Genomic DNA, 16,425 nt, shown 5'->3' on the forward strand with positions numbered 1-16,425 from the left:
TAATCGGTAAGGCGTCTGGCTACCACGCGGAAGACACGGGTTCGATTCTCTGGGTGGATGATCTAAGGTCGCTTTTATCTAAGCTTTGTCCCCGCATAAATTGGCTCTGAGGTTTACCCAGCCTTTTAAGAATCTGGGTGTGATACTCAACCATCATCTCACCTAAGCAGAGCACGTTAACTCAGTATCCAGGGGAGTTTTCGGTGCATTGCATTCACTCTATCGGCTCCAAAACTTCCTCCCTGAACGCATAAAAATTAAACTACTTCAGTCTGTTGTCTTTTCCATTATTGACAAGTTGTGACATTGGTTTCTCAGAAGCCAATCACGAACAAGCTAAACGACTGCAGAGAATCCAAAGTGCCTGCATTCGTTTCGTTTTCCATCTAAAATATTCAGAGCATTTGACACCGTACTTTCCGAAGGTCGAGTGTCTTAAATTAAACGACAAACGTAATATTCGTAAGTTAATTTTACTGTACAAAATCCTCCAAATAAAAGACCCGCAATATCTCTATAACCGATTTCAACATCTTTCTGGCTTTCACAGCCACAACACCAGATCTCGCGAGAGGTCTCTGCTCTCCATTCCACTCCACAAATCCAACTTTTATGCGAATTCTTTTACTTTTACCTCAGCAGACTTCTGGAACAAGTTGCCACCTGAAATTCATGTCTATTCCTCAATTGTGACGTTAAGAAAAACTGTTAAATTTACGGATATTAAATAATGAAAATTAAATGTTCGACTTCAGAAATAAAGTAGCAGGTGCAGAGAATGATAGAAGAACGTAAGACACAAAAATGATATAACGTAATAGTTAAGATGAATTATCGTCAAAGTGTACCGTTTGGGACTGTGGTTAAGTAAGTGTAATGTTGTGTACTTGCTTGCTTGATTGATTGAGTTGGTGTAAGTTGTAGCACAGTAAGGCTAATCGGGACTGGACCTACAGTTTAAAGTGGGATCCGAACCACTATGTGCCTTCACCGGGTATCGAACCCGGGGTGTACTTGCTTGTACGTGCGTGTGTGTACATGTGTGTATGTGTGAGGGCAAGAATATATGTGTGTATGCGCCCGTATCTATAGGTTAGATTTCCATTCTTATATTTATTTTTATTCTTATTTTTTTATTCCCCTGTAATTTTTATATTTCTTTTGTTCTTTCTTTCTTTTTTCGATATTTCAATATTCTACATTCAAAAGTTTTTGCAAACATGGTCAAGTGGAAGCAAGGGCATCCAAGCCTTAACTTCACCATGTAAAAGAAGACGAAATAAATAAATTCGGTGGGTTGATGCTGATCACATCACCTCCAAAATGGCCGAGATCGAGTATGTGTGGGGCCCTATCCCCACATCCCCTAAATGTGCCTTCATAACAGATAACTTTACTTTTTTTACCTATACTTTAATTCTTTGATGATGAATGATTGAATTGATTTCATGAATGGGCACTCACAAAGGACCCAAACCACGACTCGAATCCTATAGCCTTGGTTACGATATCAACACCCTGCCACTGAGTCTCCTCACGGTTGTTGGACTCCTCTGGTTACACATTACCTTGTGATGAAATAGATCCCTGGTTCGATTCCCGTTGTGAGGAGATTTCGTCACTTCAACTGCAGGCCCACTGCAGGTGAGCTTCTCCGTGCATAAAGCTTACTTAATCTATACCAGCGTCTTCCTTGCTTCTTGTACGTAATCCATCTTTGCCATTTGCTTACCGCTCGAACCTGAGCATGGCGTCAACAGCGGGGGAACTTGCCTCGAGTTTCTGGAGGAATTTAATTTAAATTGGAGAGAGCTGTTGCGGTAGGCATTAGTCCGCAGTAAGGGAAGGCAGGCAGTGGTCGATTAGTCTCTGCATGACGGCTACATAAATTGCCGCTGCGTCCGCTAGTTGGCGTGCGAAACACGTGCAAGAAGAGGCCCAATAAGGTTGCAGAAAAATAAAGAGAGATGAAACTTTCCACCCTGCGGCATAGTTTTTGAACCGTCCGCTGGTTATTGCTCTGCTGGAGGTGAGAGGCGCATGCTACGGTTTTTTTTTGTTGCCAAGACCCCCGTATATTAATTTTTTGAAAGGGAGGGAGTGGATGCTGGATATTTGAGGCAAAGTGGGAGTATGTGGATTCCTAACATGAACCAGAGATTAAAAAACAAGTACTCCCCTAGTAGTTGGGATGGACGATGTGGAGGTGGAAACGATTTATGACAAATAGATTCTTTAGTAGTCGATATTTCAAGCTTAGAGAATCGATATCGTTTCTCGCCAGGAATGTTTCAAGACATAGTTTAGATCTATTTAGATGCTCATTGGTCAAAATGATCGGAGTCTCCTTGTGATTGGTTCGAATGGATAACCGATACGAAGAACGTTCGTTTCCGCTGAAGTACCAAAGACACCTTAATCTTCGATTACAGTTCACAGACGTCATAATAGTCAATGCATGACGTGGGACAGTGCATCTGGGATGAAGTGACAACCAATATTTGACATGCTTTAGTGAAACTGATCTATTTACCTTGGTACTTTTTTGGCTTGTTTTATTTTTCTTTATTTTATGTTATACTTTCTTTTGTGTTTTTAATCATAGTCTATTGTTTTACTGTTGTTCTTTCTGGTTTAAAATGGCTTTTGCTGTACTGGAAAATTTCAATGAATAAATAAATAAATAATTTGATTACAATAACTAGGAACAAAAAATATGGCTGTATCGGAGACATAAATTAGATCTCAAAAGCGACAATAAAGAAAAGTTTCATTTCGGAGGATTTGTTATAATTCACAAGTGCATTCTCTGTTCCGATGCAGCTTTATAAAGCTCATATTCCCATGCAGCAGTCTATGGCTCTGTTCCCGTGCAGCAGTATAAAGCCCATATTCCATGCAGCAGTCTATGGCTCTGTTCCCATGCAACAGTATAAAGCCCATATTCCATGCAGCAGTCTATGGCTCTGTTCCCATGCAACAGTATAAAGCCCATATTCCATGCAGCAGTCTATGGCTCCATTCGCATGCAACAGTATAAAGCCCATATTCCATGCAGCAGTCTATGGCTCTGTTCCCATGCAAAAGTATAAAGCTCATATTCCCATGCAACAGTATAAAGCTCATATTCCCATGCACCAGTCTATGGCATTGTTATCATGCAGCTGTATAAAGCTCATATTCCCATGCAGCAGTCTGTGGCTCTGTTCACGTGCAGCAGTATAAAACTCAAATTTCCATGCAGCAGTCTATGGCTCTATTCCCATGCAGTATTGTAAAGCTCAAATTCCCATGCAGCAGTCCATGGCTCTGTTCCAGTGCAGCAGTATAAAGCCCATATTCCATGCAGCAGTCTATGACTCTGTACCCATGCATCAGTATAAAGCTCATATTCCATGCAGCAGTCTATGGCTCTGTTCCCATGCAACAGTATAAAGCCCATATTCCATTCAGCAGTCTATGGCTCTGTTCCCATGCAACAGTATAAAGCTCATATTCCCATGCAACAGTATAAAGCTCATATTCCCATTCACCAGTCTATGGCATTGTTATCATGCAGCTGTATAAAGCTCATATTCCCATGCAGCAGTCTGTGGCTCTGTTCACGTGCAGCAGTATAAAACTCAAATTTCCATGCAGCAGTTTATGGCTCTATTTCCATGCAGTAGTATAAAGCTCAAATTCCCATGCAGCAGTCCATTGCTCTGTTCCCGTGCAGCAGTATAAAGCCCATATTCCATGCAGCAGTCTATGGCTCTGTTCCCATGCAGCAGTATGAAGTTCATATTACCATGCAGCAGGCTATGGCTCTGTTCCCATGCAACAGCTTGAAACTCATATTTCTATGCAATAGTCTTTAACTCGTGTTCCCATGCAACAGTCTATAGGTCTTGTTCCCATGCAGCGCACTAAATATATTATTTCCATACACCCGTCACTTTAAAGCAGGAGCAGAATGTTGTGCAAAAACATTTAGGTTCTTACCGCATTGGATATATCATAAAGCTTAATGGAAACCCACTATGGGCGTTGTGTGTATTTACATAGAGTATCTTGGGACCAGGAAATCTGGTTACAAGTTCAGATCTTGGAATATTTAAGGACTTTCAACGTTAAATTTGTAGCGTCCTTCAACATTAATTAACTACAGGTTCTTGGATAATGATTGAAAGTAAATTATGGTTGTTTTACGGTTAAAGTTCTAGACAGCGGCCACTACGATGCTTAAGAGAAGGTGAAGAGCCCATTTGAGGGTCAAAGTTCTCCCCAGAGCTTCGTACCCGAACTCTATGAAGAGGAGCTCAGAGATGTTACGTCAGCTGCGAGAAAAATACGAGCCGGAACTTGTGGCTGGGTGACTCAGGAAAAAGTTTCAACCAAAGTTGCGCGTAGAGAGCTTCCCCTGCATGTATGCAAGCACTGAATACATTATGTGTCTCGGGTGAGTTGTTAAGAAAAACTTTTGGAGGCAGTAAAAATGTTACATCAACACGCATCTTAATCATTCTCTGTATACAGGTACACACACCGCTCTGGATCCTGAATTTTTTATCATGACTTCGTGCATTATCTGGATCAGGACCGTCCCTATACAATATACACGTGGCCTGACTAACTAACTAACTCCCTAGTCTTCTTAAACCCGAAGGTTCATGGCAGCAGCAACACTGGCCTTCCTTCTGTCCCTATCCTGAGCAATATCTATATACTCTTTTCCAACTCTACCGATTTCCTTCAGGTCCATTTCAATGTTATCTCTCCATCTTCGTCTTGTCCTTCCTACAGGTCTCTTACCATCAGGTTTCCCAACAAGAATCCTGTGAACTCCTCTTTCCTCTCCCATTCCCAAATTATTCACTTCCAAATTATGTGCCTGAAAGCAAGATTTTTAAGAGGTTTGAAAATAACAGAGATTTGTGTACAAGTATCCAATATAATCACAGTATAAACAATATTGCAATTGATAAAGAATTAATTTATATATGTCATATTATTATTATTGCTTAAAAGCAGTAGGCAGAGCCAAGAATTGTGGGAGGTTAATAGAAGTCTAAATTAGTGTTATACTTAGCCTTTTAGATACGCCACTGGTGCGATGGTTTTTACATTTAATTACAAAACTGGGCGTGTATCTTACATACGATTGACTGAATTGAAAGTTGTGGGTGCGTCAGCACTTAGGCTATTTTGTACTCATCATATTATACAGGCGCCAGCCCCTTACCATAACTAAAATAAAATAATATATTCTTACCTGGGTTAAAAGCTGAGACTGAAAAGGAAAACTCAGCAATATAAGGACAAAATACAGGACAACACAGCTCTAGCACTAGAGAGGACTGTACTGGCCATAGGTTCAAACGCCAGAGCCTTGTTAGCCTGCAAAAAGCAGTCACCGAGGTGTGCTACGTGGAAGTGAGGTTGACATTTGGGTGCCGTACCAGAAGTTCAACCCTTACACGCACATATCTTACATACGAAAGGGGCAATTTTTAATCACATCCATAACATTCTCTGTAATAAAATTGCATTGAATTTTGTCGTTGTAATAATTGATTGATTGATTATTTGAGTTGGTGTTTTAAGTCCACTTCGTGCACAGTAAGGTTAATCGGGACTGGACCTACAGTTTAAAGTGGGATCCGAACCACTATGTGCCTCCAATGTATCGAAACCGGGACCCTCGCTGTAATGAATTTACATTGATACATATAAGAAATATTTTCACTTCATGACTTTATATTATAATTAAAGGAATAGTACAAATTAACTAATTTTGACTGAAATGTTCGAACATGATTTTTATATAGTACCTCATACAGAATGTGATTTTTGTTATTTTGGATATTTTAAGTGTACCAAAACAAGTGTGCCAATCTATGAAGTCGGGAAATATCAAGCTAGTTGATTGGAAGCACCTGCGTCCTATAAACTCATAATAAACTGTACCAAAGCAATAATTTCTATCTGGCGCGGGGCCCCCCTGAAGCACGGGGCCTCAGGCGAATGCCCGAATTGCCCCTCCCTAGGGCAGGCTCTGATAGAGAGTCAAGGAACTGTCTTTTTACCTACAGTACACTGCATGCAGTCGTTACAGTATGTGTGTTTGCATGTGTGCGTGTGTGTGGACTGTGTGAGATATCACAGAAGCAACCTTTTTTCTCGCTCAACGCAGAGTTGCAAATAAAACACGCGTAGGCGCATGGAAAGAGAACGCATTCAGAATATGCGGAACGTATTTTTCCAGCTCGCGCGGAACATTCAAGCACAAAGAAAAGAGGAAATTACAGCATCCAGCCCTCCCGCCTCCCCTCCACCCCCTCCCCTCTCTGGTCTCCCTTTCTGACTGTTCCACCGAGAGCCAGAACCTGAATACGAAGATGAAATCTAGCCACCACCGCAGATGCCAGTATTCACGGTCGGTGATACGGGTTATATTGACGTTTGCCACCGCGTTTCCATAGGAGGTCCTTCGTCTGCTGTTGGGCAAAATAATGCCACGAGCCGGGATGTGAGGCACGTGTGGAAAGAAGTGTGCTTGTGGTTAGGGTATTGAGGGGGTGAGAGAGAGTTAGGGATTATGAAAGGGAGAAATAGAACAACACACACGCGCATACACACACACACACACACACACACACACACACACACACACACACACACAGAAGAGATCTCTGTATATAGAGAAAGATTCATAGACAGAGAGAGAAATAGCGAGAGAGAGAGAGTAGGACATATCGAGAGGGAAAGAGAGGTCGATAGAGAGATATTGAGGGAGAAAGATGAATAGAAACAGAGAAAGAGAGAGGGGAAGGAGAGAGAGACAGATGTGTGTGTGTGTGTGTGTGTGTGTGTGTGTGTGTGTGTGAGAGAGAGAGAGAGAGAGAGAGAGAGAGAGAGAGAGTAGAGAATAATAGACACAGAGAAAGTAGAAATCGATAGAGAGAGAGAGAGAGAGAGAGAGAGAGAGAGAGAGGAAGATGTAAAGAGAGAGATAGTGATCCATAGGTAGAAAGAGTAGAGGACAAGAAAGGTAGAGAGAGATATCGAAATGGATAGGTAGAGAGAGAGAGAGAGAGAGAGAGAGAGAGAGAGAGAGAGAGAGAGGGAGATTGAGGGAGAGTAGAGATCGGTAGATAAAATAAGATGTATCGTGAGAGGGAGGGGAAAGAGAGTGAGTGATAAACAGACAGATATCGAGGAAGAAAGATATATGGGTGTCCCACTCGAAAGGGAACCCATAAATTGTCACGTCATTGGATAAGTATTCACCGAATGGTATCAAATTTGGACAGATTGCAGTTCAGTACATGAAAAGTTGGCGTAGCAACACTGTACGTCGTAAAGACTGAAGAAGTGGGTCAACAGGCAGGTTCAGCGAGTCGTCGTGTTTCAGTGAAGCGTAAGCGGAGTAAGTGGCTTATGTGACTTTGACATTGTGTTTTTAACAATATATCGGTATTCTCTTGAAGAGTGCGTGTTTATTGTCAAACAATATTGGATAAGTGGCTCCTTTAAGACATGTCAGCGATTGTTTGTCGAACGTTTTGGTGGGCGAGAGAAACCGTCGAAACACTGCGTACACAGTTTAGTGAGGAAGTTTGAAACCTGTGGATCAGTGACCTCTACTGTGACAAGTGAAGTTTACATTGACCTTTTCCGAGAGTTTGTGAACTATTGAATGGTACACTCGAATGGTACCAACAAGACGGTGCAAGGTCCTCGGGAGTGAGCATGGCTGAGGTGGAATAGATTTTCCCTAACAGAGTCATTTCCAAATGATTGTGGCCCCCAAGGTCACCGGATTTGACCCACCTGACTTTTTCCTATGGTGTAACCTTAAAGGAAAGGTCTTCAAGAACATACCACGCACGCTCGATGAACTACGGGAAAACATCCGCCGTGAAATCCATGCAGTGACACCCGAGGTACTGACAGCTACATTCACAAACTTGCAACGTCGTGTTCAACTGTGTTTACAAGTTGGTGGAGGTAATTTCCAACACCTTTTGTGATGTAATTTCTTTTCCCACAAATACAGGTAGGTCATGTTCAAATTTCGTTTCCTTTACTCTTCACTTCCATTTTTAACAAAACAAATTCAATGTTCCCTTTCGAGTGGGACACCCGTACTGTGTGAGAGAGAGAGAGAGAGAGAGAGAGAGAGAGAGAGAGAGAGAGAGAGAGAGAGAGAGAGAGGAAGATATAACAAGAGAGATAGTGATCGATAAATAGAAAGAGTAGAGAGCAAGAAAGGTAGAAAGAGAAATCGAAATAGATAGGTAGATAGAGATAGAGAGAGAGAGGGGGGGGAGAGAGAGAGAGAGAGAGGACACAATATAGAGAGTATTACATAGAAAGATAGATAGAGAATAAATAATTTCTAATTTTTAAGATTAGTGGATATATTGTGTAGCATTTGAGTTTATAACAGTACCATGAATTCACATAGAAGATTTATAATAGGCCTTCACTTGTTCTCGATCATACTGAAGACGGGGTCATGTTCACTGTTTCAGCTGCAAAATTTCTGAATTCGATATACAGAATAACCCTCCTAGAATTTCCGGAAAATGTTTACCTCGCATACAAGTTAAGCGCTCTCAAGCGACATCACAAGATTTCAGAGCTCAGGAAATAATAAATAATTATAACAAGAATAATAATAACCTTTTTAGAAGTTGTTTGTTTTGTACAACAGTCCTGTCACTGTAACAGAACAATGGAGTGGAAACATGATTTCATTCACATGGAAGAGAACAACTGTTGATAGCAAATCGTTGCCGCTGTACAGTGTGATCCATGAGTATTACTGTGCAAATTGTCCATGACTATTTTTCCCCTTACATCCTATGTGTTTTTAAGCGATGGATTTTTATATATGCTAGTGCAGAAGTTGTAAGCAGCTTGTTTTGAGTTTTATTTTATATCTTTAAGCTCTTATTGGGTAAAAGAAAGTGCACGAATATGGCAATGGACAATTTGCAGGGTAATACTCATGGATCCCACTGTACGTGTGCTTAGAGACTTGCTCTTGGGGTACAGAAACGTAGAGAATGAGGAGAATAAATAAAATACAGCATGTAACAAAAGTCCGGGAACACTTAAAAAAATTATTGTAGCCAAACGAGTAGCATTACAAAGTAACAAAGTACATCATTTCAAAGAAGTAAAGTTGTAAGTTTTTTCCTCATTGCAGGTGTTACGTGTAGTTCCATATATCGTCGCTAGGTGGTGTCATAATCTGTACTCTGTGCTCTGTGCTCTGTAGTCTGTCACTTTGTAATGCTACTCGTTTGGCTACAATATATTTTTTTAAATGTTCCAGGACTTTTGTTACACGCTGTACTTGAACAGCCTTGAACCAAAAACGCAAATCAGACATGCATTCTCTGTCCTTCTCTCTCTCTTCCCAAAACTCTTTCGTCCCCTCCTCTTTCTCCCCCACTCTGTTTCTTTAGCTTCCTCTCTCTCTTTTTTCCTCTACCATTCTCTCTTTTTTCTCTCCCTCTCTCTCTGGATTGTATCCTCCACTCTCTCTCGCGAGTACTTCATTTGTGTTGACCGAAGCTACACATCTACGTGAACTGTAATACTTAAGAAACTTTGGACTTACTGAATTTCAGATATATATATATAATGTATTTTACAAGGATCTTAAAACTTTCTATAATTATTTTCTGCAGGTAGTAACAGAGTTAAAAGATTAAAGGGACTTACTTAATGTAATTTTCTCTTAGCTCCGTAGTAATATATAAACAAGATTAAGGGATGTATTTCGGGAATTGAAATCTATTTCCCTTCTACTGAATCGAAATCAGGATTACCATACATGAATTGCTACTTTCTTATATTAGAGCCTCCCCGATGGCGCAGTGGTAGCGTCGACGCCTTGTAATCAAGGGATAACTGTTCGATACCCGGTGGAGGCACATAGTGGTTAGCATCCAACTTTAAACTGTCGGTCCGATTAGCCTTACTGTGCATAAAATGGACTTAAAACACCAATTCAGTCAATCTTATATAACGTCGAATTTCCGATACTTTAGGCTAATCGCAACAACGAACGTCCATTACCTGAAGGAATATATTTGGGGAATTGAACCAAAAACGGTAACAGTAGTATAAGCCGGAGACACATTAAACTCGTTTGTTTTCAAATAAAAATCATTGCTATTTACCTCATATGCATAGCGGAAGATTTTCCAAGCTGGGGATCACTTTTTTTTCCATGAAAAAAAGCGTTATTTTTAACATTATAATCATTTATTGGTCGTTGCTAATTCGGCGGGCAAATTTTGACTCACGTTGTCTATCGTCAGCTGATATGCAGTATCGTCAGCTGATGTGCAGTGTTTCAAAACTTATGAACCGATAAATGCCGCACAAACTATTCACAAAAGGTTTTTAAGCGAAAATTGAGGCTAGACTCTACTTTACGTCCTTATCTGCATGGTGATTGCTTCTTTGCGTTCGTGGTGTGCGATCGTGGTGCGGCACCCGGCATCTCTTCGGGTAAGAACATTTTTCTTTTTACACTTTCTGTTCACGATAGCCCCACTATCCATTCACGGGGTCGAGGTATGCCTACGAGGTTAGGTTAGGCCTGTTAGGTTAGGTTCCATTACCACTCATTTCACCCCTAAATATGTGCTTCATCATCTCAAAAAATTCCTCAGTACGTTCAATTGCGCATATCCGGACAACATCGGTTTTTCTCGATTTACTCCTTCAGGAAATTTTTGCTCGCTTTGGGATTTACGTTGTTGAATTCCTTATAAAATAAGCTTTCCAACGATATATGACACGTATTCCTTATGAAAAGGACGTAAACTAGAGTGTTACCTTACATTGGGAAAAAAAACCGCTCACACGTCATCTTGTCAAACTTCCGCGTGGTTGCTACACTGTGAGGGGGTTACATAACCGAACGCACGGAACATTTGATTCACGTAGTCGACGGTAATGGCGGCACGAGCTATCGTACAATGGAGATGCATGATTGACGAAAAATACCTTATTAACAGGCAAAATACGTTGCACGATTCTAAAAAACAATTTCCCCGGCTTCAGAAAGTCCTCAAGAACGCAATTCCGTAAGTACTTTCTCGGCTTTTCTCCTGTAAATTTTAAGAAATCCGTCTCCGGCTTATACTATCGTTACCGGGTCGGGTTCCGATTAGCCTATCTGAGCGAAAAGTGAACTTAAAAGGATTGATTGATCGAATTAAATTTTTTTGTGTTGCGACGGCACATTAGGGCATTTTTTTCAGCCTTCAATGTACGCGGGGAAGGTCCCTTATCTTAAACCCTTAGCTCAAAATTTGAAGTAAGTGAAAGAGGGGTTAAAGAACCTCCTTTAAAAAGGTTAAAATGCAGTTTGTAAGTGGACCTGTATAGGACATAGACATTCAGTAGTCAATCATTTGCACGATTACATTTTGTTCATAAATATTTCGAATTATAACGCGAAGGTGAAGATACAACTTCTATGGGTCTATGTATTAGTAAAATAACTGAGCAATATGCAGTTCACTACCAATTCCATTATATTCATTGCTACATAATGACAATTGATTCTCGTTGCTATAGCAACGTTAGAATTCCAAATGTTACCTCATTTATACAGCGTATAGCGCAGTAAATAACATAAAACATAATTAATGTTGTACAAAGTAGTTATTATACATTTTTAACTGTTATTTGAAAGTGACTTGTATAATATGAAATTAATAATTTCAATAAACATACAATTAATTATATTGTGAGGATCCACAGGACCGTTACAATTTTAAGGGAAATTAAGAAGATATTAAAGAAATTTAACATTTACTTGTAATTTTCTAGACAAAATCTGTTTTACACACTTAATAGCAAATATTAAGAAATATGTGTGATCACATACAAAAATGATAAATATATATTTTTTATCTTAAATAAAAATCGGCCTTCAGGCTCCAGTTACCATAATTACAATTTGAAGTCGGTTGCAAGAACATATTTAGATACAGCAAAAAAAAAAAATATTTACCTAAAGATCCAAGTCGAAAATCCGACACGATGACCTAGGGCGTTCTGTGGTAGACTTTTAATCTCGCCATCAAATTTTCCGGATTCTAGTCCCTGCCTAGGCACGGGTATTCTTTGTAAATATCTTTTCACCAATTTCATCGTTATCCTCACCATTATTAACCAAAAGTGGAAGAAAAGCGACGTTAAATAACAGAAATACACAGAGAATATAAATACACCCTTCACTGGAATACATTTTTTACATGTAAAAAAAAAAAAGAATTATTTAGAAACAGTTTGCAAAACTACCGAATGCAATTCAAATTATAGTTTCAAGACATGTGATAAACCATCACAAGTAAACTTATTTTATACATATTTTTGTAACATTTTAATTAACAAATAGATGTAGTTCTGAATCTATTACCTAGAGTGTTTCTCCTTACCTTTGTAATTACGTGACGCAAAGTCAGCTAGAGCCATCTATCTATTTGCCACGCCAAATTAGTTGCTCGACGACAAACCAACAATGAGCACGGCATTGTTGATCATTTTGACTCGAGTGTTCAGCGATTGAGTCGCATTGTTATGCTGAAATGCATTTCGTGTATGAACGCTGTTTGGAATTCAATATCTGTTAGTCGTGCGTGGTATGCTGTTGCTGCAGCGAGGCAAAACTCACTTTGTAGTTATTCTGGTTACAACGTGTCGACACGTGTGTGTGCTACTTTAATAGTAAAGGATATTTTGCATTCAGGCATTTCTTTGTGCTGAATTAATTCGCGTCTACAATGCGTTCGCTAGTGCAATAATGGAACTTATCGCATTTTAACTACACACGGCCCCAAAGTTTAGCGCAATCATATTAAAAATACGACACCTTACTGGAATTTTCGCGACGCTCACTTTCAAGCAAGTTTTCTTAATAACAAACGGGTCAAATTGCAAGAATTTTTTAAAACGTTCATTAACGTTGAGTTGGCAGTATCATATTGTAACGTACCTTTAAAAATGTACGCACTATTTCAAGCAAACAGGAGGTTTTCTGTTATTCGAATTCCTCCCGAAAAAACAAATCATCACCGTAACTGCGTACTCACTGGTAAGGCTCGTCTCTAAGTTGCCAGGGCCATGGCAGAATTGTTTGCAGAGTTTGGTTGGGAAGTACTTGATCACCCTGCCTACAGTCCAGACTTGAGATCTTGCGTTTTTGACATGTTCCTTCTCCTGAAGAATCACCTCAAAGGATACCACTTTGCATCTGAGAGACAGACTGGTTCGGTTTACAAAGCAAGGACTTAGTCTAATACGGTATTCTTTTCCTAGTTTCTCAGTGAGACAAATGCCTCAATGCCGATGCAAATAGTGAATAACTATTTCTTGAAATGCAGTTTCTATAGGTAAATAGAAGAAGAGAGAGAGAGAGAGAGAGAGAGAGTCATAGACTATTTTAAAATCATAGCAGCACAAGTCAAATCGTAAATATTTAACTCGGGAGGAACGCACGCAAATACTATCTTTCCAGCATATAAATAAACTCAATTCTTTCTAATAATAAAGCATAAATAAAACAAGGGAGAAACTACAGGGTGTCCGGAAAAGATTGTACAAATTTATTCTCTTTCGTGTTGGGTAACCCGTTACAAAGAGACATGAAAAAGCACTGATTGCAACAAGTTTCACATGAAATACCCACCATGTGAATGCAAAGTGTTTGCAAAATTGTGCTGACCAAACAACAGAGAGGGAGTTTGTGTTGTAAAATATGCGAAAATGTGGTCAGAGATCAATTACTGGAGAAAGATAGACTATGCAAACGCAAAAGCACGGGTTGCTCATCATGTTTGGTGGAGGCAGTGGATAAAGTTCACCAAAGCCAGAATGCGTGTGCAGGCACTCACTGGACCATAAAAATCCCTTTGTTCAGTCCTCATTGTGAACATGCAGAAATAATCACTCCGCCACGGAGATAGACTGAAAGTAAACTTGTAACGTATGTTAACAAAACTTGGTGAGATTATCTTCTCTTTGTTGTAGAAAGCATGCTCATACCACATCATGGAGCTGCGAATAATAGTTTGGAAAAGGTAAACTCTTTTCCGGTCACCCTGTATTATCTTTCAAGAAACAGGAAACGTCATCATCTAAGAATGTCTTTATCCAATGATGAATATCGTGCTATTTTAGCGCGCGAAAGGAACGCCGTGCCATTGGTTCTTGCAGATGGATGCTTTCAACGCGGTCCGCGCTGCTTTTATAGATTCCCGTTCGGCTTTCATTTTCATAACTGGACTCCCGCCTGTTCGCCCGAGTTCGGCCAATGTCCTTTCCTGTCCCGGCGAGAAATTTATTGCCATCTTTTTCTTTGAATCTCGAATTGACAGTGGCGACGTAAGAAGTTATACTTTCTTCCAGGTTCTTAAAGGCTCGAAGAAGGGTGGGGAGAAATGCTCGCTCTCGAGATATTGAATAGGGAAGACTCTGGAAAACTTTCAAAGCCTGTCACGACAGAGAATGTTTTGAAAAGACGTGAAGAGGATTTCGAAGAGTTTACCCAAAGAGGATGTAGCGTAAATTGAAGAAAAGCATCTGCACTTTGCACACTCTCGAGCAGGGGATAAGTAAAATGAAGGAGAGAAGAAAGAAAAACTGGCTTTGGCAGATGGACGATGAACTCGCGTCTTAATGAAAATATCTGAAAGATTCCTTAACTAGTTTCCTCCAAGCGGAAAGTAAGAGACCAGGAGGAGGGGTCATTTCAATATGCAAATTTCGGGAATTCGGTTCTTCAAGAATTTCAATGTTGGTTCCAACGAACGACAAAAGGAAAGAACTTTGATAATGAGAAGAGGAAGAATGAAAGAGTTGAAAGGAGAACGAGGGAAAACTATTTCTCCAAAATTATGTGAATATATTTAGAAGTGGCAGACATAAGTGTCACCATTGAAAACAGTATGGAAATTCCAAGGCTACTGTAGTTTCTAACATTCAAAATTTCATATGCTATGAAACCAGCGACATAGGCATTTTTACAAATGAAGGAGGCTTCATATCTGAAACAGTACTTGCGTCGATTTTATGTCTGATTGATTGATTGATTTGCTTTATTTTACTTCGCCTTTTGATCCCGAAAATAGGTTCATGAACCGCATTTAAATTTATCCTGAAAAAAAGTTTCTGGACCGTATTTCAATTGATACGGAAAATAGGCTCCTGGACCGAATTCAAGTACTTTAAACATAAAGATGTTCCTTACGGTCCGGAACCCATTTTCGCTTGCTGATTTTCTAATGGACGGGAATTGAATTTATTTAAAATTCCTGGACCGTTAACAACCAGCTTGAAGATAACATTCTTGTTATTGATTTTAGGAAATGTTTTCCGTGAAGGAAGCCCCGCAGACAAAAATTGCTCCATTACGGTCTCCCTCGAAATTGTCCCAAAAGACAGAGGAAATTTAAAATATTACTCACTTACCCCTTTTTAAGGAAGAAAATGCCCTTTGTCACGTTCCTAGCATTGTCAGTTTCCAATCGATATAATTCCGACAGTCTTTCTCATACTTTAACTTCGAGATCAACAATATACGCAGATGATTCAATTCCAAGTTAGAACACTTTAAGACGAGAGTGACATCTACGTAAGAATATGCAGTCCAAATATTGCATAAACAGTTACATACAACTTAGTATTGAAAATACGAAAGTAGCTACAACATGGCTGTTTTCTTGAAATGCTTCTTTAGAGATGTAACACTATCGCGTTTGCATGTTTGTTGTCGACCATGGAAACGGACGTTCCTAAGAAACTTGAAAGAGAATATTTTCACCTCGTAAAATACTGTGAGTGAGTGATACTTGCATTTTAATATGGGCCTATTGAATTCGTTTATGTGAAACATTGAACTACCTATTCTGAAACAGACAGTACTTACTAAATGTATTATTAATAAATAGACAATAATATTGTAAGTATCTGAACCTTATATGAGCTCGTACGCACATACTATTGAGTTCTAAACTTTTCAAGATATCGATAGTACTAACTTGTTTACCTTCCTTAATCTAACCAAACTAAGGCGTCTATGTTTTTATGTGGATGACGTCATCAATGGAACTTTCTGTGGGTTCCTCATCCCCATCAGTTGACACCTTCACACAAGCTTAAAGCATATGCTAACCAAGTGATTTATCCACACACCCCTAACACCCTTCAAAATACTCTCCACGACCCCTTTTTTTGGTTCCAAATATACCATACAACTCTGTTAATCCTGATTCATCCCATTTCTTACTGTAGCATTTATCAAAACGGGTAACAATTTAAATTTGTTTATTATTTTGACTTCAATTATAAAGAGGACCGAATCATTGCTTGTTACTATGAAAAATATAGAAGTTGTAGCTTTTCTCT

The sequence above is a fragment of the Lepisma saccharinum genome, chromosome 3 (genome assembly GCF_977018435.1).
Source record: "Lepisma saccharinum chromosome 3, izLepSacc3.1, whole genome shotgun sequence".
Taxonomy (NCBI): domain Eukaryota; kingdom Metazoa; phylum Arthropoda; class Insecta; order Zygentoma; family Lepismatidae; genus Lepisma; species Lepisma saccharinum.